Raw genomic sequence first — 23,053 nt, 5'->3', positions numbered from 1 at the left:
TATGACCAACCTAGATACTTTGCCAACAAGGTCCGTCTAGTCAAGGCTATGGTTTTTCCAGTAGTCATATGGATATGAGAGTTGGACTGTGAAGAAAGCTGAGCACCGAAGAATTGATGCTTTTGAACTGTGGTGTTGGTTAAGACTCTTGAGAGTCCCTTGGACTGTAAGGATATCCAGTCAGTTCATCCTAAAGGAGATCAGTCCTGGGTGTTCATTGGAAGGAATGATGCTGAGGCTGATACTCCAATACTTTGGCCACCACATGCGAAGATTTGACTCATTGGAAAAGACCCTGATGCTGGGAGGGATTGCGTGCAGGAGGAGAAGGGGACGACAGAGGATGAGATGGCTGGATGGCATCACTGACTCGATGAATATGAGTTTGAGTGAACTCCGGGAATTGATGATGGACAGGGAGGCCTGGCGTGCTGCGATCCATGGGGTTGCAGAGTTGGACACGACTGAGCAACTGAACTGAACTGAACTTACTTATTCTACTTATTTATATTCTTAATTGTCTGTCTGGTCGCAAAGAGTTGGACAATATTGAGTGACTGAACTAAACTGAACTTATTTTACTTGTTTATATTCTTAATTTTCTGTCTGCTCCCATAAAAATGGGAGGACAAAAGGAGGAAGAACTTTTTCTCTGTTTTGTTGAATGCCATAAATCCAATGCCTACCACAGTGTCTGGGACATTAAGGGTTCGGTAAAGTTTATGTAGGCACGAATGAATGAATAAATGAAGTCTGATCAACCAGGTTATGGTATATACCTGGCATATACTAGATACCAATCTCTATTGTTTTACATTCTCTCTTTTACAGTTGAATAGTTTTTATTGCAGTTATCCTGAAACACAAGTGTTATGCTGTGGACTTTGTGGGTAGTACTTGATTTTAGCTCCAGTCTTCTGGACATTAACAATTTAATTTCACATATGCTTCTTCAAATAATGTCAGGATCATTTAGGTCAGGTTGATTTCATAAAATAGATGGTATAAAGAAATTTGTAAAATTACATTCAATTTTGGCCATTAATGAGCCACTTTAAATGATCTAGAACTGTGGTTTTTAATCTTTACGGTCATGGATTTCTTTGATAATCTATTAGCTTTTAGTTTTACTTCCAAATCACTTCAAAACTGGAGGAAGGTAGTTAGCAGTTGTAAACACAATGCAAAGATTTTACAAAAATAAATAATTAAATTAGTCAATGGAGACAGAATAGAAAAAAAAGATGGGGAAAAATTAAGGATAGGATTGATATACAAAATGTACACCTTCAAGCTCTGAACAGTTGATTGGAGATGGATTCCAATTTTGTTGCTGAGCTTCTTATCATTCAGAGGATTATGGTTTTTAATAATAAATGAAAGTAAAATTCTTTATCTTTTGCTATTAGAAAACTGTCAGTATTTTATATCTATAATAAAAATTTAAAGTAGGTTATGCCAACTTTTTCCAAAATAATATATTATTTTAATGCAATCCAATAAAAATCCCAATGAGTGGTACTAATGTCAGAATAGGAAGATAGATTAATGGAATGCAATAAAAGTTTAGAAATAGAATCAATTATATTAGAAGTGTTGTGATAAAATTGGGATATTAAATTTGTGGACAAAATGTAGATTATTTAATAAATAATATTAAAATAATTACATCGTGTTTTTTTTTAAAGAATAACTTTTCAATCCCTACCTTATATCTTGTAACAAAATAAATTTTGATTAGGTTAAATTTTGAAGTAAAATCACAAAACAATTACAAGTAATGTGTGCTTTTATTAAAACTTGCGGTAGGAAAGGCTCTCTTAAACAAAACAATAAAGACCAAAACCATGAAAGAAAAGACTGAAAAGTCTAGTTACATTAAAAAACTGAAACCATATTTAGAAAATGGATATATATATATATAAACACACACACACACACGTGCCCATAATATACATATAGATATAGATACATGTATAAATACGTACACACACACACACACACACACACGGATGGGGGTGGGGAGAGTGACAGTGAGCTTACAAATTAATAAGAAAAGCTTGACTAGCAAAACAGAAAAAAAAAATGACATTAAGAAACAATTCTAATTCTTCCCTGAAGAAATTCAAAGGGCAATAAGTACATAGAAGCATTCAAGTTCCACAATTGTCAAAGGAAATAAAATATTGAGATGACATTTTATCTCATGAGATAATGATTAAAAAAAGAGAGATTAAAAAATAATAACCATAGTTGGTGTAGCTATTGTTAACTGATGTTCTTATCAACTATTGTGGGCTCAACATCACTAGTTATTAGAGAAATGTAGATCAAATCCACAATGCGATATCACCTCACACCAGTCAGAATGGCCATTATCAAAAACCTATAAACATTAAATGCTAGAGAAGGTGTGGAGAATAGTTCTACACTGTTGGTGGGAATGTAAATTGGCACAACCACTATGAAGTACAGTATGGGACTTCCTTAAAAAACTAAACATAGAACTACCATACGGTCTAGCAATCCCACACTGCTGGGCATATATCTGGAGAAAACCATAATTTGAAAAGATACACGCACCCCAATGTTCATAGCAGCACTATTTACAATAGTCAAGGCATGCCAACAAGCTAAACATCCATCAACAGAGGAATGGATAAAGAAGATGTGGGGGGTGTATGTATGTGTATGTGTATACTTATGCAATGGAGTACTACTCAGCCATAAAAATGAAGGAAATAATGTTAATTTCAGCAACATGGATGGATCTAGGGATTATCATACTAAGTGAAGTCACTCAGAGAAAGATAAATATATATCACTTATATGTGGAGTCTAATATAAAATGATATAAATGAACTTATTTACAGAACACAAGAGAAGACTCTACACAGGGACATCACCAGATGGTCAACACTGAAACTAGACTGATTATATTCTTTGCAGCCAAAGATGGAGAAGCTCTATACCATCAACAAAAACAAGACCAGGAGCTGACTGTGGCTCAGATCATGAACTCCTTACTGCCAAATTCAGACTGAAATAGAAGAAAGTAGGGAAAACTACCAGACCATTCAGGTATGACCTAAATCAAATCCCTTATGATTATACAGTGGAAGTGAGAAATAGATTTAAGGGCCTAGATCTGATAGATAGAGTGCCTGATGAACTGTGGACAGAGGTTCGTGACATTGTACAGAAGACAAGGATCAAGACCATCCCCATGGAAAAGAAATGCAAGAAAGCAAAATGGCTGTCTGGGGAGGCCTTACAAATAGCTGTGAAAAGAAGAGAAGTGAAAAGCAAAGGAAAAAAGGAAAGATATAAGCATCTGAATGCAGAGTTCCAGAGAATGGCAAGAAGAGATAAGAAAGCCTTCTTCAGTGATCAATGCAAAGAAATCGAGGAAAACAACAGAATGGGAAAGACTAGAGATCCCTTCAAGAAAATTAGACATACCAAGGGAACATTTCATGCAAAGATGGACTCGATAAAGGACAGAAATGGTATGGACCTAACAGAAGCGGAAGATATTAAGAAGAGGTGGCAAGAATACACAGAAGAACTGTACAAAAAAGATCTTCGCAACCCAGATAATCATGATGACGTGATCACTCATCTAGAGCCAGACATCCTGGAATGTGAAGTCAAGTGGGCCTTAGAAAGCATCACTATGAACCAAGCTAGTGGAGGTGATGGAATTCCAGTTGAGCTATTTCAAACCTTGAAAGATGATGCTGTGAAAGTGCTACACTCAATATGCCAACAAATTAGGAAAACTCAGCAGTGGCCACAGGACTGGAAAAGGTCAGTTTTCATTCCAATCCCAAAGAAAGGCAATGCCAAAGAATGCTCAAATTACCGCACAATTACACTCATCTCAAACGCTAGCAAATTAATGCTCAAAATTCTCCAAGCCAGGCTTCAGCAATACGTGAACCGTGAACTTCCTGATGTTCAAGCTGGTTTTAGAAAAGGCAGAGGAACCAGAGATCAAATTGCCAACATCCGCTGGATCATGGACAAAGCAAGAAAGTTCCAGAAAAACATCTATTTCTGCTTTCTTGACTATGTCAAAGCCTTTGACTGTGTAGGATCACAATAAAGCTGTGGAAAATTCTGAAAGAGATGGGAATACCTAGACCACCTAACCTGCCTCTTGAGAAACCTGTATGCAGGTCAGGAAGCAACAGTTAGAACTGGACATGGAACAACAGACTTTTTCCAAATAGGAAAAGGAGTACGTCAAGGCTGTATATTGTTACCCTGCTTATTTAATTTATATGCAGAGTACATGAGAAGCGCTGGACTGGAAGAAACACAAGCTGGAATCAAGATTGCCGGGAGAAATATCAATCACCTCAGATATGCAGATAACACCACCCTTATGGCAGAAAGTGAAGAGGAACTCAAAAGCCTCTTGATGAAAGTGAAAGAGGAGAGTAAAAAAGTTGGCTTAAAGCTCAACATTCAGAAAACGAAGATCATGGCATCCGGTCCCATCACTTCATGGGAAATAGATGGGGAAACAGTAGAAACAGTGTCGGACTTTATTTTTTGGGCTCCGAAGTCACCGCAGATGGTGACTGCAGCCATGAAATTAAAAGACGCTTACTCCTTGGAAGAAAAGTTATGACCAACCTAGATAGCATATTGAAAAGCAGAGACATTACTTTGCCAACTAAGGTCCGTCTAGTCAAGGCTATGGTTTTTCCAGTGGTCATGTATGGATGTGAGAGTTGGACTGTGAAGAAGGCTGGGCGCCGAAGAATTGATGCTTTTGAACTGTGGTGTTGGACTGCAAGGAGATCCAACCGGTCCATTCTGAAGGAGATCAACCCTGGAATTTCTTTGGAGGGAATGATGCTGAAGCTGAAACTCCAGTACTTTGGCCACCTCATGCAAAGAGTTCTCATTGGAAAAGACTCTGATGCTGGGAGGGACTGGGGGCAGTAGGAGAAAGGGACGACTGAGTATGAGATGGCTGGATGGCATCACGGACTCGATGGACATGAGTCTGAGTGAACTCCGGGAGATGGTGATGAACAGGGAGGCCTGGCATGCTGCGATTCATGGGGTCGCAAAGAGTCAGACACGACTGAGCGACTGAATTGAACTGAACTGATTTACAGAATAGAAACAGACTCACACATCTTAAAATTAAACTTATTGTTACCAAAGGGGAAACGTATGGGGAAGTGATAAACTGGAAGAGTAGGATTAACATATACAGACCAGTATACATGAGATACATAACTAATACGGATCTGCTGTATAACATAGGGAACTTTACTCAATATTCTGTAATAACACATATGGGAAAAGAATCTGAAAAAGAATGGATACACACATCCATACACACACACATATATATATGATTCACTTTTGCTGTTCACCTGAAACTAACACAACGTTGTAAATGATCTGTACTCTGATGTGTGTGCCAAGTTGTTTCAGTCGTGTCTGACTCTCTGGGACCCTAGGCTGCCATGCTCCTCTGTCCATGGGATTACTCGGGAAAGAATATTGGAGTAGGTTGCTATGCCCTTCTCCAGGGGATCTTCCCAACCTAGGGATTAAATCCATGTCTCTTATGTCTCCTGCATTGGCAGGTGGGTTCTTTACCACTAGTACCACCTGGGAAGCCTACACTCCAATAAAAATTTTTTTAAAAAGGGAATGTAAATTGGTTCAGAATTTCAAGAAAGTAATTTAACAGTATGCTTAAAAAGTCTAAAACTGCATTGGTTCTAGGGAGTTCTGTGGCATTTATTACATATAATTTGTCAATTATGTAAATATAAGTGGATGACAGTATATAAGCAATGATAGTATCTTTTTTTTCTTACAGTTTAATTACCATAAAGATTAACATTTGTGTAGGAAAAGAAGACAGGAAGTATACTTCACAATGTTATCAATGCTAATTACGGGGTTTGGAGATCTCAGGTAATTTAGATTAGCTTTCCACTTGTGCGCCCATGTTTTGACTAGAAGCCCTATTTGGAAACAAGAGTCATATCTTTGGATATTATCCTGGGAAGGGTATTTTCAGAAGCACAGTGGGTTTCCTAAGCACACTTAACATGTGGCAGTTAAGAAGAGCAAAGCATATTTAAAGAAGTGCTATGACTTCATTGGGATCAGTGAGCACATACTCATTAGCGCTAGTCAATTTCTGGTCCTCCAATAGTTAGCAGTGAACCTAACTTTCATTTAATGAGCCTTTGTGATATAACATGGCAGGTATTTCTCTCACTCCACAATGGGACCTGTTTACAAAGAACAGTAAACTAATTCATTAAGACTCTTTCTCCAATTATACTCACAAGGTTGTGGAAATTTTGTTTTGAAGATAACATAAATATATTGAAATGCTAGAACAGAAAATCTGCAAATACAATAATTATTGGTGAACAGTTCAACATCAGCTGCAGAAATTCAGCCCTAAGTTTTAAGGACAGGATTCAAATAACTGTGAAGACCAGGCAAGTTCAAAGACAACAGATTCTATGTTAAGACAGTTTTGCTTTAATTAAGAAAGTCAGTACTCTGAAGGAAATGCTTTAGATTGTTGAAGCACCTTGGGAAGTTTCTTTCCCTACTCTGCAACTAAGAGGCAAAATCAGGTAGATTTAAGCATTTAGGCCCAGAGCTCCTACACTTACTGTGTGACATCCTGCAACCTACTCCGTGTGCCTCAGTTACCTGATTCATAAAATAAGGATACTAAGAATGGCAAGTTCATATCGGTTTTATGAGGACTAAAAAAGTGAATGGGAATATTTGATATGTAGCATCTAAGGAGGACAAACCATGTTTGAAAAAGCTGTGGCAAAAAATAAGCATTCAATAAATAACCAATAAAATGATAAATCTGACAAACTGCAAATTAAAATATATTTCATACTTAATATTTCCTCAACCTGACAAGCTTCCTTGGCATGTGGTAAAATATTTCAAAACAAAAATAACATGCATAAAGACATAACAACTCAGGCAGCCCAGCACATAATATAGTAAAGATCGATGAAGTGACAACAAATAATAATTGAGTAATTGGGAGTTTAGAGGCAAGAGTAGTAATTAAGACTCTTTAGAAAAGGTGTGGTTAAAATAAGCCCTACAAACAGAAATGGGATTCAATTTGCTCAAAAGAAAGTAGGAGTAAAAGATGTCTAAAATTTGTAGCTGAAGCAAATCCAATTTTGTATATAGGATTTATTTTTCTGACTTCTCTTTTTCATCCTCTGTGGGATGAAATAATGTCACATTTGTGACATTATTTTTTGTTATTGAAGAAGCAGATTCTGTGTTTTCTTTCTTTATAAAAACATAAAAATTTTCAAACGTATATACAAATAGAAAAATAATATCAAAAAAAAAAAGAAAAATAATATCATGAACTCCCATCTTCCTTAACTTAGCTTCAAACTGGTTATCAACATTCTGTCATTTTTATGCCATGAAATGTATTGATTAGCATATAACTTCAAACACTGGGCTCTTTGTTTTGACCAACTTTCAATGTGTAGTTGAGAGGCATCCATAAAAATATGACTTTTTTTCATTACTGTGCAGGATGCCCCCAAGGGACCTTCTGGACTTTGCTCACTGCTTCCTGAAATGAGGAAGGATTAAAGGCTTCTGTCCAAAAGACATAGTCTCCCATAAACTGAAAAAATATTTTCAAGCAAACATTTTAAAAGTTGAAGTAGAATATGTACATACATCCACACACACACTGAGAAATGCACAAATCAAAAAGATACAGCTGCATTACTGAGGACTCCAAGAGAATGTGCTATAAAAGTATCACCCACTTCAAGAAATAGTCCAGAAACTGAGACCTTCCCTTCTGCTATGCTAGGTGTTACTCTTTGCCAAGTATAAAGTATCTTGGCCTCTCAACATAGACCAGCTTTGTCTGTTTTTGAGATCTTCATACATACATCTACTACACATTCTTTTGGCCCTGAACAGCAACTTCAGTTGGCTTAGAACTATGACACTACTGGGCTGGGGGCACTGGGTGCAGCAGTGCATGCTGGGATCTTTGGAGGGAGGTCACCATTATCTTCATTACCTCCACCAGAGTTTGGGCCCAGGTAAATAGCAGGGAGGGAACACAGCTCCACCCATCAACAGGAAATTGGATTAACAATTTACTGAAGTGAAAGTGAAGTCGCTCAGTCGTGTCCAACTCTTTGTGACCCCATGGACTGTAACCTATCAGGCTCCTCCGTCCATGGGATTTTCCAGGCAAGAATGCTAGAGTGGATTGCCATTTCCTTCTCCAGGGGATCTTACCGACCCAGGAATCGAACCCGGGTCTCCCGCATTGCAGGCGGACGCTTTACCATCTGAGCCACACAGAGAATGGCCCTATCAAACAGAACAAGACCAGTTCCCCCTTCAGTCACTCTCTCCCACCAGGAAGCTTCCATAAGCCTCTTATCCTTCTCCATCAAAGGGCAGACAGTCTGAAAACCACAATCACAGAAAACTAACCAATCTCATCACATGGACCACAGCCTTGTCTAATTCAGTGAAACTATGAGCCATGCCATGTAGGGCCACCCAAGACGGACGGGTCATGGTGGAGAGGTCTGATAAAATGTGGTCCACTGGAGAAGGGAATGGCAAACCACTTCAGTATTCTTGCCTTGAGAACCCCAAGAACAGTATGAAAAGGCAGAAAGAGAAGACACTGAAGGATGAACTCTCTAGGTCGGTAGATGCACAATGTACTACTGGAGATCAGTGGAGAACTAACTCCAGAAAGAAGGAAGAGAAAAAGCCAAAGCAAAAACAATACCTAGTTGCGGCTGTGACTGGTGATGGAAGCAAGGTCTAAAGCTGTAAACAGCAATATCGCATAGGAACCTGGAATGTTAGGTCTATGAATCAAGGCAAATTGGAAGTGCTCAAACAGGAGATGGCAAAAGTGAACATCGACATTTTAGGAATCTGCAAATTAAAATGGACTGGAATGGGTGAATTTCACTCAGATGACCATTATATCTGTGGGCAAGAATCCCTTAGAAGAAATGGAGCAGCCACCACAGTAAAAGAAGAATTGATGTTTTTGAATTGTAGTGTTGGAGAACCACTCTTGAGAGTCCCTTGGACTGCAAGCAGATCCAACCAGTCCATCCTGAAGGAAATCAGTCCTGAATATTCATTGGAAGGACTGATGTTGATGCTGAAACTCCTATATTTTGGCCACCTGATGCGAAGAACTGACTCATTTGGAAAGACCCTGATGCTGGGAAAGATTGAAGGCGGAAGGAGAAGGAGACAACGGAGGATGAGATGGCTGTATGGTTCACTGACTCAATGGACATGAGTTTGAGTAAGCTCCGGGAGCTGGTGATGGTCAGGGAGGCCTCATGTGTTGTAGTCCATGGGGTCGCAAAGAGTCGGACACGACTAAGCAACTGAACTGATGACACTGCTGAGAGTTCTGCTTAGCCTTTTGGCTGAATTATTAACATATGCTTCAATGGAAGAAAAGCTTGTGTTTCCGTGTTTCCTTTTCCTAGGACATCTTCATTCTATAAATCCCAGGAATCCTTGGTTCCATAAATGCTATTAGGCTTCTTAGAAATCTTAATTCTAATTTTTATCTCCTTGGCCCCTTGAAACTTTTGAAAGCCCACATCACCACATTCTGCTCCACCTCTAAGCCCATGGCACTTAAGAGTCAGAAAGTATCTTGACCTGAAAAGGGGGAAAAAACTCCAAGTTCACTTGAATGCATTTCCCATCTTCGTGGGCTCTTAGTGCCCCTGTCCCTGGCTGTCTCGGTTGCTCTGCGATGCCTTCAGACACCTGGCAATTTTTCTATTACATTACTTTGCTACTGCAGCTGTTCTTGGAGAGAAGGTTAGTTTAATAGAAACTATTATGTCATGGCTGGGAGCTGACTCTAGATGTAGAACTCACAATCTGGATTTATTTCTTCAATTTAAGCAGAATCATGTGAGTGTGAAAATATTTCAAGGGAGGAGCAGAAAAATCCATAATTTTTCATCAGTTTTAAAAACATATGACATGAAAAAACTAAGAATCACTGCTGTAATTTCTAGGAGCCCAAGAGAGTATAAAAAAATGTTGGCAGATTGGCAGGAGGTAAGGAAAAGAAATTACTGCTGTGGATACTTCAAGTGGCTCATTAAGGTCTCACAAATTAAATATATATGATCAATACTAAAGATTTTTAGAGTATGCTATCCCAACATTTGCACTCTGACATAAGGATTACTTTGAGCTAAAGGCCACTGGAAAAAAGCAAATACACAAATACCCTTCTTCTACCAGGAAGAATAGGATGATTCTTCATCACCTGAGGCAACTCTAGACTTTTATCAGCCCAGAGACAGCAATGAGAGGAATCTACACAGCCAACATCACCAAAACAACCCTTTATCTTCCATCTGTTTCCCATATATTTATCTTTCCACAGTTTGTTACCCTCTAAGAACCTAAACCCCTTTTCCTTTGTCTTGTCATGCCTCTAAAAATATTGTTCTCGGTTCGTATACTATATAAACCCTAAGTTCTAACCATCTTTTGAGATTCTCAACATTACAAGTTTTCCTGGGTGTATGTGTAATACACATGTTAATAAACTGTGCTTGCTTTTCTCCTGTTAAATTGCGTTCCATCAGCTTATTTTGAAGGGCCAGTCAAGGAACCTGAGGAAATAGAGGAATTTTTTTCTCCCCTATCATTTTGTTGACCCAGATAGGATGCTTGAGACATTCTACCTACCCCAGAGGTTACAACTAAACCTTAGAACAACTGACCAAACCAGCAAGAGGTAAGAATTTTACCAAAATCTGCCTCCAAGATTTCAGTCTGTAGAGTTTAGCTGAAAACGGTAATAAAAATATCTGCTTTCCAAATTGAGATTAACAGGAGGAAACACTTCTGTGAACTACTTTGGTTGTATGTGGCTTTGCCATTTGTTATTGATCCATTCTTGGGTAGCCACAATTTCCCTCTATCACTGTCTTTTATCATAAGGGGGAGAATCATAGGCATAGGGTAAAATCTGAAAAGCCTGTTGTTTGAATCAGTCTCACAAAGTGGTGAGTTCATAGTTCTCACCATAGGGGAGTCATTTTGGACAAAATTTTGTTGCGAGTCACCAATTACAAAAAGAAAAAAACAAAACAAAACATGAGATCTTCCTTTTCACTTGCTTTGTGTCTTGAGAGCTGGGCTAGTATTCAGTGAAAGTGCACTCTCCCTGATTCTTATGCTTGCTAAGAGGCATAGGTTGTTGGGCATGCATCTGTAGGTGGCCATCTGTCAAGCTTGGGACCTAAGACATACCCCTACCATGAGTGCCAGCTCTCAGAGGAATTTGTCTAAATAAGGGAGGTCTCAATCCACAGGGGATATTTGCTGTCTTTTCCCTGCATTGCCTTGTCAGTGCTAGGAAAATCTCATCCCTGTATATTCTACTAGGTATCATAGATTAAAGGGTTGCGAGTGAAGTGTCCCATTTTTCTGGAAACTCAGAGATTTCTAATTACCTGTGGTGATGAAGTTTTTGCTTTTCTTTACCAATACTATCTTTGGGTGGGAGTGATATTTTTGGATTATTGGGGCTATATCATTTGTATTCATTCTAGGGGCAGCTCTGTCCTCCATGATGTTGACTTAAATAGTCCCAGTCAAGAAACTGAGTTACATTTCATTTGGTGGGAATGTTAAAGACTTCAAGCCTGGGAGACAGCTTCTCAGGTGACCCTGAGATAAAGGATTCAAGGAGGCAGGGTGTGGGAAGAGTCAGGTTATAAAGAAGTTTGTAACAAAGGGGTGAAACAAACCTTGTGTGCACCAGGACCCAGAGACCCCACAGAGACTGAGCCAGAAGTGTGTTTGAGTGTTTCTTGCGAAGGTATGTGTCAGCAGTGACCTGCTTTAGGAGTGGGGGCTCTGGGGGCAGCAGACCTGGGTATGGCATATGACCTCTTGGAGGAGGTCACCATTAACCCCACCATAGAGCCACCAGAACTTACACAGGACTGGGGAAACAGACTCTTGGAAGGCACAAATAGAAGCTTGTGTGCACCAGAACCCAGGATAAAGGAGCAGTGACCCCACAAGAGACTGACCCAGACTTGCCCGGGAGTGTCCAGGAGTCTCCCACAGAGGCGTGGGTCAGTGGTGGCCTGCTGCAGGGTCAGGGGCACCTAGGACAGCAGTGCCATGATCTTCATTGCCTCCACCACAGTTTGGCCTCAGGTTAAACAACAGGGAGGGAACATAGCCCTGCCCAGCAACAGAAAATTGGATCAAAGATTTACTGAGAATGGTCCCACCTATCAGGACAAGATCCAGTTTGCCTCTCAGTCAGTCTCTCCCATCAGGAAGCTTCCATAAGCCTCTTATCCTTACCCATCAGAGAGGACACAGTCTGAAAACCACAATCACAGAAAACTAACCAAACTTATCACAAGTACCGCAGCAGCCTTGTCTAACTCAGTGAAACTGAGAGCTATGCCCTATAGGGCCAACCAAGATGGACGGGTCATGGTGGAGAGTTCTGACAAAGCATGGTCCACTAGAGAAAGGAATGGCAAACCACTAAAGTATTCTTGCCTTGAGAAACTCATAAACAGCGTGAAAAGGCAAAAAGATCGGACACTGAAAGATGAACTCCCCAGGTCAGTAGGTGCCCAATATGCTATAGGAATTCAGTGGAGAAATAATTCCAAAAAGAATGAAGAGATGGAGCCAAAGCAAAAACAATACCCAGTTGTGGATGTGACAGGTGATGGAAGGAATGTCTGATGCTGTAAAGAGCAATACTGTATCAGGTCAGTTCAGTTCATTTCAGTTGCTCAGTCATGTCGACTCTTTGGGACCCCATGATGGTCTTGCTCCCTGTCTCCTGTACAATGTCACAAACCTCTGTCCATAGTTCATCAGGCACTCTGTCTGTCTGATCTAGTCCCTTAAATCTATTTCTCACTTTCACTATGTAATTGTTAGGGATTTGATTTAGGTCACACCTGAATGCTCCAGTGCTGTGCAGCCCCTAGACCATTTGCTGCTAAGTCACTTCAGTCGTGTCCGACTCTGTGCGACCCCAGAGACAGCAGCCCACCAGGCTCCCCCGTCCCTGGGATTCTCCAGGCAAGAACACTGGAGTGGGTTGCCATTTCCTTCTCCAATGCATGACAGGGAAAAGTGAAAGGGAAGTCGCTCAGTCGTGTCCAACTCTTAGCGACCCCATGGACTGCAGCCCACTGGGCTCCTCCGTCCATGGGATTTTCCAGGCAAGAGTGCTGGAGTGGGGTGCCATTGCCTTCTCCGCTAGACCATTTAGGTATGACCTAAATCAAATCCCTTACCATTATACAGTGGAAGTGAGGTGACAAGAATACACAGAACTCTACAAAAAGATCTTATGACCTAGATAACCACGACGGCGTGATCACTCACATAGAGTCAGACATCCTGGAATGCGAAGTCAAGTGGACCTCAGGAAGCATCACTATGAATAAAGGTACTGGAGGTGGTGGAGTTCCAGTTAAGCTATTTCAAATCCTAAAAGATGATGCTAGTCCTACACTCAATATGACAGGAAATCTGGAAAACTCAGCAGTGGCCACAGGACTGGGAAAGGTCAGTTTTCATTTCAATTCCAAAGAAAGGCAATGCCAAAGAATGCTCAAACTACTGAGCAATTGCACTCATCTCACACACTAGTAAAGTAATGCTCAAAATTCTCCAAGGCATGCTTCAACAGTACTTGAACCCTGAACTTCCAGATGTTCAAGCTGGATTTGGAAAAAGGCAGATGAACCAGAGATCCAATTGCCAACATCTGCCGGATCATCAAAAAGGCAAGAGAGTTTCAGAAAAACATCTTCTTCTGCTTTAGTGACTACACCAAAGCCTTTGACTGTGTGGATCACAACAAAGTGTGGGAAATTCTGAAAGAAATGGGAATACCAGACTACCTGACCTGCCTCCTGAGAAATGTGCATGCAGGTCAAAAAGCAATAGTTAGAACTGGGCATGGAACAACAGTTTGTTTCCAAATTGGGAAAGGAGTATGTCAAGGCTGTATATTGTCACCCTGCTTATATGCAGAGTACATCATGAGAAATGCCAGGCTGGATGAAGCACAATCTGGAATCAAGATTGATGGGAGAAATATCAATAACCTCAGATATGCAGATGACACCATTCTTATGGCAGAAAGCGAAGAAGAATTAAAGAGTCTCTTGATGAAAGTGAAAAGAGGAGAGTGAAGTTTGACTTTAAAGTCAACATCCAGAAAGCTAAGATCATGGCATTTGTCCCATCACCTCATGGCAAACAGATGGGGAAACAACAGAAACAGTGACAGACTATTTTTCTGGGCTCCAGAATCACTGCAGGTGGTGACTGTGGCCATGAAATTAAAAGACACTTGCTCCTTGGAAGAAAAGCTATGACCAACCTAGACAGAGTATTAAAAAGCAGAGACATTACTTTGCTAACAAAGGTCCATCTGGTCAAAGCTATGGTTTTTCCAGTGGTCATGTATGGATGTGAGTTGGACTACAAGGAAACCTGAGCGCTGAAGAATTGATGCTTTTGAACTGTGGTGCTGGAGAACACTCTTAAGGAGTCCCTTGGACTGCAAGGGGATCAAAGCAGTCCATCCTAAAGGAAATCATTCCTGAATATTCATTGCAAGGATTGATTCCGAAGCTGAAACCCATACTCTTGTCACGTGATGCAAAGAACTGCCTCATTGGAAAAGACCCTGATGCTGGGAAAGGCTAAAGGCAGTAAGCTTAATGAGACAAGACTTAATTGTAAGCAAATTAGTCCTACTTTGATTATTTTTGATAGAAAAGGGGAAGACTGATGGAAATTCAATGTTTCAATGAAAAATTATAACCTATCTTTATAGATGTTCATTATCTTTGAGGTACTTTTATCTCTTTGTAAACTAATTTTGCATTTTTGTGAATTTTGTCAATAATTGAGCTTTATATTCTTCTCTCATCCCCTTGACATGAAGTTCCCGAGAACTAAAACCTGACTCTCCAGATCCTTATTGTGACTACCTAAATAAACAAGCCCTGGAATCTGAAGTGGATCCTTCCATGCTCTGCCCTGAAAAATAGCCATGACTGTAGCACTGATGTACACGCCATCAGCAGAGACATTCAAGCTACAACACGGGAAATTTCTCCAGTTTTCTACTGCACATTCTCACTCTACTATCTGAGTACATTTCAAGCCCAACATCTAGAAATCTTGACTGACTGCACTCTGGATTCAAAAGCTGGGTTAATAGTTTGTTCCAACCATTAAACTCTGTTTTTCTTTTGTTTACACAGAAATGAATCTCATAAAATGCCTGAATGCTCACACGATATAGAAACCTAACTTAGGTAGGTTTCCTATTTTCAGTTGCATCACTGCCTTCAGCAATGAGACATAACTGCTTATCTGGACGGACCTTTTTCCCGGAATAAGAAACTGATTTGGTAAGATATGGAATGGTGTGCTCCATTTGCTCTTTTCTGCTTTTTCCAGTTCATGTTTTCTCATCCTTTGCAGATCCTTTATCTCACAACTCTTAATCAAACCTCTGGTTTTTAATATACAAAACTTAAAATTTTGAATAGAGAGTGAAATCCACTGACCTAAGGATTGTTTTGGGCTCAAGGTATGTGAAACAGATACACACAAACAAACCTTCCCATCCTCTCCCTCTCTACCAGGATGGGGAAAGGTGATTCTTAATTACAAGAGAAAACTCTAGATTCTTACCAACCCAGAGACACCATTGATAGGAATGTTTGTATCAGTTCAGTTCAGTCGCTCAGTTGTGTCCAACTGTGTGACCCCATGGACTGCAGCACGCCAGGCCTCCACCAAACCTCACGAAAACAACTCTTACCTTCCATTGGCTTCTCTCTGAATTTATCCTTCCACAGTTTGTTGCCCCTAAGAACCTAATCCCCTTTTGTCTTGCCATTTCTCTGAAACTTATTTTTTTAATTTTGTTCAGATGCTATGTTAATCCCAAGTCTTAACTACCCCTTTGAGTTATTCATCACTGAGTTCTTCCACATGTATGTATATAACACACATTAATAAGCTCTGCTTTTCTCATATTAAGCTGTTTTTATCAGCCTAATTTCTTGAGCATTAGCTGAAGAACCTAGCTGGATAGAAAGAGAAATTTTTATTTCCCTATGATGCCAAGTAGAATTCCATGGAGGGAGGAGCCTGGTGGGCTACAGTCCATGGGGTCACAAAGGTCAGACATGACTGAGCGACTTCACATTACATTATATTACATTACATGATACCAAGTACATTTTTCTACGTATACTGATATCATCCCAGATGATGTTCAAACTATCTGGAGAAATGCAGAGTAGTTTGAGGAGTTAATATATTAAAATGGTCCTTAAAAGTAGAGCAAAGTAAAAGTTATAATATTTCTAAAATTATACTAGGTGCATTGTAATTTAAAAAACATTTCCTCAGTCTTCTATTAACAACATCCCAGAAAGGGGGTACTTGATTGCTTTTAACAACAGAAAAAGACCTTGACAAGCAAGAGAGAGAGAGGAGAGAGGGAGGAAAGGGGCAGGCAGGCAGGGAGGAAGACAGAGAGAGAGAGAGAATTTCTTAAATTTCTTCTCAAGCATATCTAATCCTGAAAGTGATGGACAGATCATAGAATTTCCCCTTAATGTAGAGAAGATTCTCCTTTTGCAACTATTACATGAAGCTTGCAGTCATATGGTAGATGGAAGAAATGACATTGGAAACCAAAGAAAAGCCTGCTTCTTGCCATGTAAGTGATAGTGGGGGAGGGGTGGGAAGTGGAAAAGAACAATGATAACGGCACTAGTGTCAGACTCCTGAGCCATTATCTTGCTCCTTTAGCCGATGATGCAGGTGTGTTACAGAAAATTAACACAACACTAAAAGCAGTTATTCGGAGAAGGCTATGGCACCGCACTCCAGTCCTCGCCTGGAGAACCCCATGGAAAGAGGAGCCTGGTAGGCTGCAGTCCATGGGGCTGTGAAGAGTCGGACATGGCTGAGTGACTTCACTTTTACTTTTCCCTTTCATGTACTGGAGAAGGAAATGGCAGCCCACTCCAGTGTTCTTGCCTGGAGAATCTCAGGGACGGGGGAGCCTGGTGGGCTGCTGTCTATGGGGTCGCACAGAGTCGGACATGACTGAAGTGACTTAGCAGCAGCAGCAGCAAGAGCAGTTATTAGTCTTGACCTCCCTGATGCAAAGAACATAGTGTGAGGGCTGCCTCAATCAAGTCACCAGGGTGAGATGGAATAGCCAAGAAGAGAGTCCATTCCAGACTCCTGGCTCTTCCCACATGGCAGGGATGCTGACTGAGAGCCTTGAAGAACATGGTGAAACCAAAACATGAATATGAGAGGTTAGAGAATGGATGTATCATTCTCTAACTTCAGCACATGTCCCAGTAGAATGCCCAGAAAGGGCTTGGATGAGTCATTCATTTGTAGACTCCTGCCAACATAAGCCTGAGGATCAGCAGGGGCCTGGAGGACCCCTGCTTGTCAAGGTACTAGATCACCTCCCATAACTCAAATACCATGTTAGGAAGATTCAAAAAAAAAGAGAAAATAGTGAAACTACACAAGTTTTCAAAAGAAACAGTTAAATCTAGAGAAACTAATTATTGGCTCAGGCTGTGTTTGGGTTAATGTTACTATATCTCTACTTGCTACTCCTTGGAGGCTAGTGAAAAGAGACATGAGCCATTTTATAGAACAAAAGCACTGTATTTTTCTGGCACATCTGAGTACACTGTGACTAAATTTATGACTCCACTGCAGTATTAACCACAAAGTCAGTTGCTTAATACTTATTACTACTGCTAAAACAACAGCATATCCAGTCTGAAAACCCATGGTAGGCAACGACACTCACTTTTCAGGACCTTTTGAATTTTTTTTTTTTTTGCTCTAGGGTGAGTTTGGAGAGAGTGAAATTCTCACATTGGCTAAAAGAAGAGGATTTTAGCCAGGTTCCAAGATAATTAAACTGGGCAACCAGCTCCAAGACATTAACAGCTGCTGTTTTAATCACCAACGAGATGGTTAGTTTCTACAATCTGGGAGGTGGACCAAAAGACATGGCCTTGGTTCTCCTTTCACTTTACATCAGTTCAGTGGAGAAGAGCTATCCTTCTCTCTTGATGCTCTTGCTCTGCAGGCTGCTGATAATCTGTGGCAGACAGGGACCCCTGCACTGTCACCACGAATACCCTTGCCCAGGAGGAAGCACACAGGCTTTAACCGTTATTAACAAACATTAACATAACGTAGACCTAAGAAATTATTCCTGTCAATGTGATTTGTAGGGCCCACTTGACTCCCAAAGGACAAATACTTAAATAGAAAGGGTAGCTACCTTCTTGATGGAACAGGTAATTAAGAGGATATGAACTGTGTTTGACCCTTGGGCTGGACCTAGGCAACTGAAGGCTCCCCAGCCCCTCCCCTGCCCCTGCAAGGTACACTTTGCCTGGTGTTCCCACAGGGGGAGCTGTTCCAAGGACACAGCCTTGAGAGTAAGGTGTGGTTGAGACCACCTGGTCTGAATGAATGCATGACTGAACCTAGTTAAGGTTTGTTTCAATCTTTTAAGATTCTGCTGGGCAAGTATGACAATTTACTCACTTGCGATCACCCAGGGAAAACCTCACAATAAGTTTCTTTGCTTATTGAACCTGCCCCTACCCCTGTGAAGCGGCCTGCCTCTTTCTTCACTTTCTCTTTGCCCTCTGTGTGTACAGGGACCTGTTTGTAAACTAACACACTTACGGAAATATTTGGAGTGTGGCTCCTCAAACAATTTGTAGCTCCCTTTATGGCTTTTCCAAAACCTCTGAGTTTCTGAAATTCATGTTCTGATTTAATAGATGTTACGTTGGTCCTGCAATATAACTCAGTCATTACTTTGTTATTCATGACTTTCACTTGATATAATTGCATGAATGGTACAGGAGGTTTGGCCGGGCTGGAAGCAGAAATCACCTGGTTCACAAGAACTATGAGATTTAATGGTGTCCAAATGCATCTGCTTAAGAAATATTCTAAAGCAACAGAAAATCGAGCAGAGGTATTTAGCCTGTTTCAGTGCATTCAAGGCAAGTACATTTAAAACCTCAGTGGAAGAATAAGAGAATGATTATAAATTGTTGACTAAATTAATTACAGAGCAGTCAGTTGGGTAAGCATGATTCTAATGATTATTGGCAATTCATTTTAACATTTCTAAGGCATAATGAAATGCTCTTAAATATTTTGTATATACCTGTACTACAGCACGTACTATATTATATTGAAAGTATTTACTTACATAGTGGTTTCTATAGGTAAATGCAGGAAAGTTTTGGACAGGACCTGTTTTAAAATCTTACTACAGTGCTGGAATTCAATCAATATTATTAAAAGATAACAAATGACCCTTTACTCTGTAGGAATGGAAAACCTTTAAGATGAATTAAACTGAAATACTATGGAATAAATTTAAATGTTTATTAGGATGAAATGTTTTGTAATAAACAGAATATATTTTCTATTGATCCTAGAATGAGGTGAATGAGGAAGATGAGTGTAATTTATAACAGAGGTTTAAAAAGGTCTTTCTGATGGTCCCCTCTCCCTCCTTTTTAAAATATGAATATGTATCAGTGTCTCTATAGATCTCCCTCTTTAAATTTGAAGCCCCCTCTTATCACTGAAAGGCTAGAAGGCTCCTAGGCAAACCTCCTACTCTATCTTTATCTGGGACCATTAGTATATTCTTCAAACAAGATTACAGAGGTTTGATGAACAAAACCCAATCTTTCCCTTCCCACCCAATAAGCTTTTAATCAGTTGAAATGAAACTAATATAATTGAAAAGCAATGAAAATTGCAAAATCTTATTAATATAGTGATGTCTACTTAGGCCCAATGAAGAGTAGTTTGCATTTCTATAGGGTGGTTGGGTGGGGAGGGTGCTGGGGCTTCAGTCTCCTTGTAAAGGTAGATAATTTCTCACTAGGGTTAAAATGACCTTTTCCTCAGAGTCCCAAGGCTGGGGAATGATATCAAGAAAGACACCAATAGAGCTGGGCCTTTCCTTCTAAGATTAAGAGAAGGAAATAAGAAGGGGGCACTTAAATGCTCATTAGACAAGAAAAGTCAGAGAAAGGAGACAGTGTTGGATGGATGGACTACTTTTACACCTTAGTTTTATTTGAAAGAAACTGAAATAGAGCATGATTCTAAAGGCATATTTGCTTCAATTTCACCATCTAAAAAGATTACAGGGCTTTCTCCGGTGGTCCAGTGGTTAAGAATCCAGCTTGCAATGCAGGGGACACAGGTTCAGTCCCTGGTGGGGGAACTAAGATCCCACCTGCCATGGAGTAACTCAGCTCACATGCCGCCATGACCGATCCCACCCCCTAGAGAGTCCATACACCACAATGAGAGAGTGTATATGATGCAACCAAGTTCCCATGTGTCACAACTAAGACTGGAAGAAGCCAAATAAATAAATAAATATTTAAAAAATGAAAAGGTTACAAATTTTACCATCCTCTTACTGTCGTTCAGCCGCCCAGTCATGTCTGACTCTTTGCGACCCCATGGACTCCAGCCCTCCAGGTCTCCCTGACCCTTACCATCTTCTGGACTTTGCCAAAGTTCACATCCCCTGCTTTGGTGATGTCATCCAGCCATCCCATCCTATGATGCTCTCTTCTCCTTCTGCCCTCAGTCTTTCCAGCTATCAGGCTCTTTTCCAATGAGTTAGCTATTTGCATCAGGTGACCAAAATACTGGAGCTTCAGCTTCAGCATCAGTCCTTCCAATGAGTATTCAGGGTTGATTTTCCTTAAGATTGACAGGTTTGACCTCCCCATTGCCATCCAAGGGACTCTCAGGAGTCTACTCCAGCACCACAGTTCAAAATCAGGTTGATTATATTCTTTGCAGCAGAAGATGGAGAAGGTCTATACAGTCAGCAAAAGCAAGACCGGGAGCTGACTGTGGCTCAGATCATGAACTCCTTACTGCCAAATTCAGACTTACATTGAAGAAAGTAGGAAAAGCCACTATATCATTCAGGTATGACCTAAATTAAATCCCTTACAGTTATACAGTAGAAGTGACAATAGATTCAAGAGATTAGATCTGATTGACAAGAGTGCCCGAAGAACTATGGATGGAGGTTTGTAACATAATATAGGAGGTGGTTATCAATACCATCCCCAAGAAAAAGAAATGCAAAGAGGCAAAATGGTTGTCTCAGAAGGGCTTACAAATATCTGAGAAAAGAAGAGATGGGAAAGGCAAAGAAAAGGAAAGATACACCCATATAAATGCAGAGTTCCAAAGGAAACCAAAGAGAGATAAGAAAGCCTTCCTCAGTGATCAGTGCAAAGAAATACAGGGGAAAAAAAAAGAATGGAAAAAATGAGAGATCTCTTCAAGAAAATTAGAGATACAAAGGGAATATTTCCTGCAAAGATGAGCCTAATAAAGGATAGAAACACTATAGACCTAACAGAAACAGAAGGTTTTAACAGGTGGCAGGAATACATAGAAGAACTAATATAAAAAAGATATTAATGACCCAGATAACCACAATGGTGTGATCACTCACCTAGAACTAGATATCCTGGAGTGAGATGTCAAGTGGGCCTTAGGAAGCATCACTACAAACAAAGCTAGTGGAGGTGATGGAATTCCAGCTGAGCTGTTTCAAATCCTCAATATGCCAGGAAATTTGGAAAACTCAGCAGCGGCCACAGGACTGGAAAATATAAGTTTTCATTCAAGTTCCAATCCGAAAGAAAGGCAATGGCAAAGAATGTTCAAACTACTGCACAGCTCACACATTTCACAGGCTAGCAAAGTAATGCTCAAGTTTCTCCAAGCTAGGCTTCAGCAGTATGTGAACCGAGGACTTCCAGATGTTCAAGCTGGATTTAAAAAAGGCAGAGGAACCAGAAGTCAAATTGCCAAAATCCATTGGGCCATAGAAAAAGGCAAAGAATTCCAGAAAAACATCTACTTTTGCTTCATTGAGTACACTAAACCCTTTGACTGTGTGGATCACAACAAACTGTAGAAAATTCTTCAAGAGATGGGAATACCAGGCCACGCTAACTGCCTCCTGAGAATCCTGTATGCAGGTCAGGAAGCAATAGTTAGAAGCAGAGATGGAACAACGGACTGGTTCCTAATTGGGAAAGGAGTATGTCAAGGCTATTGTCACCTTGTTTATTTAACTTACATGCACAGCACACCATGCGAAACGTCGGGGTGAATGAAGCACAAGCTGGAATCAAGATTGCAGAGAGAAATATCAATAACCTCAGATATGCAGATAACACCACCCTTATGAAAGAAAGTGGAGAGGAACTAAAGAGCCTCTTGATGAAAGAGAAAGAGGAGAGTGAAAAAGCTGTCTTAAAATTCAACATTCAAAAAATGAAGATCATGACATCCAGTCCCATCACTTCATGGCAGTTAGATGTAGAAACAATGCAAACAGTGACAGACTTTATTTTCTTGGGCTTCAAAATCACTGCTGATGGTGACGGTAGCCATGAAATTAAAAGACACTTGCTCCTTGGAAGAAGAGTTATGACAAACCTAGATAGCATATTAAAATTGCTATTGGATTGATGCTTTTGTATTGTGGTGTCAGAGAAGATTCTTGAGAGTCCCTTGGACTTCAAGGAGATCAAACCAGTCAAAATTGCTATTGGATTGATGCTTTTGAATTGTGGTGTCAGAGAAGATTCTTGAGAGTCCCTTGGACTTCAAGGAGATCAAACCAGTCAATTCCTAAATGAAATCAATCCTGAATATTCATTGGGAGGACTGATGCTAAAGTTGAAGTTCCAATACGTTGCCACCTGATATGAAGAGCTGACTCACTGGAAAAGACCCTGATCCTGGGAAAGACTGAAGGCAGGAGGAGAAGGGGATGACAGAGCATGAGGTGGCTGGA

The sequence above is a fragment of the Capra hircus genome, chromosome 2, assembly GCF_001704415.2.
Source record: "Capra hircus breed San Clemente chromosome 2, ASM170441v1, whole genome shotgun sequence".
In the NCBI taxonomy this organism is placed as follows: domain Eukaryota; kingdom Metazoa; phylum Chordata; class Mammalia; order Artiodactyla; family Bovidae; genus Capra; species Capra hircus.
The sequence above is the reverse complement of the archived record's forward strand: the minus strand, read 5'-3'. Positions refer to the sequence as shown.